The sequence below is a fragment of the Phacochoerus africanus genome, chromosome 4, assembly GCF_016906955.1.
Source record: "Phacochoerus africanus isolate WHEZ1 chromosome 4, ROS_Pafr_v1, whole genome shotgun sequence".
Lineage (NCBI taxonomy): Eukaryota > Metazoa > Chordata > Mammalia > Artiodactyla > Suidae > Phacochoerus > Phacochoerus africanus.
In genome coordinates, this window is record NC_062547.1 from 91,075,044 (window position 1) to 91,077,949 (window position 2,906).

Genomic DNA, 2,906 nt, shown 5'->3' on the forward strand with positions numbered 1-2,906 from the left:
TTTCATATGCTTGTAAAGTTTCACTTTATAAATAGGTATCTAAGTATATCACATATTTCCTTAAAATCACCCCCACCCCTGAAATGTGATTTAGCCTGACAGAGTGTTCAGGGCTATCCTCCAGGCCCAGAGCAAGGATAGGCTTTCACATCCTGTCTTCTTATAAACACTTATCATGCAGTACTTATCCTTAACACCTTGGAAAATTGGGTAAGGCCTAGTGTCTTATCTGCACATTATTTATCATGTAAAAGTAGCCCACTGACAATTGCAGACACCACCCAGGAGAAACAGAATTTCTACAGTAACCCATCAACCTCGCATTTGAACAGAAGGAAACTCCATTCTGTGTAGGAGTATTTGCTGAGTCAAACTCTGGTTTGATAAAAAATACTTTGTTGGGAGGGTCCAATTCAACCCTAAAAAAAGTCCTCTGACTCACTCCACAAAGAACATATTGTGTATTGTGTATTGTTTAGTCCTGACTATGCCAGTCTATTACCTACCCTCCTGGAGACATTAGACCAGGTATCTGTACATGTGCACATGCATGTTATATGAGGTCAGCTCCCAATTGCTCCTTGAAACACTGGATGCGTTTTCCTAAAGGTTGAGTACTTAGTAAATTATGGAAAGGCATAAAGACTTAAAAGATTTTATTCCATTTCTAGACAATGCACTCCAATTTTTGATTTAGAAAATACAGTCACTAAGTATATATATATTAGAGCAGGTCGATAGCTAGATGTGAGCAGAGAAAGGGAGACACAGGCCAAATGGCAGGAAACCATACATCCTGTAAACAACAGGGGTCCTTGGGCAGACAAAGAGAAGCAGGAACCTCCAGACTGACAGGAAACCACATGTAGTGGGGTGACACGTGTCCTGGAGGCACCACACTTTCCCTGGTGGAAAAAAAGCCAGAATTATGCCCTTGTCACAATAAAATTAGCCTTGAAGATAAGAAGTTCCCAGTGTTCACTTGTGATGCAGTGAGTTAAGGATCCAGCATTGATGAGCTTACCTTGGATGATGTGCTGATTGATGGAGAGTAAGATGCACAGGTGGAACAGAGATTCTTTAAAAAAAAAAAAAAGTGGTATCACAATACTATGCCTCTAATTCTTCATCTCTCAGCTATTTCTCATCTCTTTTCTGTAAAAGCTTTTCCAAATTCTGATTCATTTAAGGCACACTTGGGCTCCTATGTGCTGTTTCCCACATCCATTTAGAAAGATTTCTACAACACATCAGATTGATTTTTAAGTTGTGTATAAGTAGAAAACGAATTGTTAATTAGCCAGGGTGTTTAATAAACATAGAAACACCTAGATCTGATAATCCAGGTCTTAAATCTAATGATATGTGAGTCAAATTAACAAATAATCAATAATCATTTCCTGGCTTAAAGGGTGATATGAGATACAAGAAGCAGAATTAATCTTTTTCAATAGTCTACTATAAGTTATACATTTTACAAACAGTATCTGACTTCTACTTCATGCAAAATGCTATTCTTAGCCTTAGTTTACTAATGAGAAAGAAATGGAGACTCAAAGAAATTAATAACTAGCCTGAGGTCACAGAGCTAGTAGTCAGCAGAGCTGGGACTTCAATTTTGATTGGCTGCAAAATCTAGGCTCTTTTGAAAACCCTAAGCTGCCTCCTGACTATCCCAGTTGAGTTGATATTGCCCAAATGAAGAATGGTAAACCAAAACCAAGGAAAGGTGGGAGATGGGAATGCCCCTATATGATCCGAATTTATTTTGCTTCTTCCTGGCAGCTTCGATAACCATAGAATCCCTGCTGATCCTAAGCATTTGAAGATGAATGCATATGATATGAAAAGTCCTTGCACTGAAATGCTAACTATCAACTAATCATTCCAACATGTAGTACATGGCAACCTGCACTGCACTGTGTGCCCGGGGAAAATGCGGTAGAAAAGAAAGTACCATGGCTCCTTTTATTGGACTAGAAATGTAAAAGAGGAGGTTAAGCAATAACATGTATGAACATTCATTTGCAATTACTTCTCTTCTAACTTAATGCAGGGCCTTGGGTCGTATGATAAACTAGCAGTTTCGGCAATTCAAAGCATAATAACTTCCCCTCTTTTCGTACAGCAGAGTCAGAGAATAACTCTCCCAAATTGTACATTCCTAGAAATCTCTACAATAAGCTTTTGGTACTAACCAGTCTGTATTTTTCAGTCTTCTAAGTGACCTTCTAACACTTTCCTTCAAAACTTCATGCTTGTGATTTGCTAAATCTTTCACAGGCCTTTTCTTTAGGAACTGCTTTCCTTGTCCTTATTTTGTATTGTTTCCCCTTATTAATGGCAGAACTGAATTTACCGGTTGTGAATCTCCTTAAAGACAACATGAAAATCAAATATTAGGAACTGAAATGAATTTCCAAGATAGTTATACATGCAGATGAGTCCAAAAAGTCCAGTTCACACAAGATCCCTCTGAGCTGTGGAACTGAAATACCATCTAATTTATCTCTAATCATCATTTATAGCTTTGTTACTATCAGGAAAAAAATGTATTGTCAGTCCTTTATTTATGTATTTATCCATCTAAGATGCATGCCCACCAAGGCACCGTTTAAATGGTAAGGAAATACCATGAGGTGCTCATAGAACATTCAGCCTGTCAGTTAAACACATGAACTCACACACAAAAGGGTGATAAGGAAAAGTGCAGCATGCTGCTGAATACATGGCAGGTGCAGGTAACAGCCCAAATGATGACCAGAAGGAGGTGAAGATAGTGACAAAGAGGAGGAGACAGGTCACACGTAGAAGGAACATATGTAGAAGATGAAACAGGCGAGACCCCAGTTCACCAAAAGTAACTTAGAGTTGAGCAAAGTGGAACTGGTGGCAGAGGGGGATTA

General features: G+C 38.7%; 1 long non-coding RNA gene across 1 annotated transcript; it reads right to left on the reverse strand.

Moving 5' to 3' along the window:
- Window positions 1-641: 641 nt before the first annotated feature.
- Window positions 642-2,367, reverse strand: LOC125124333 (uncharacterized). Its single transcript, XR_007134268.1, has 3 exons — window positions 2,199-2,367; window positions 1,025-1,078; window positions 642-905 (listed from the first exon to the last, which is right to left on the reverse strand). It is a non-coding gene; the product is annotated as an uncharacterized LOC125124333 (long non-coding RNA).
- Between the last annotated feature and the right edge of the window lie 539 nt (window positions 2,368-2,906).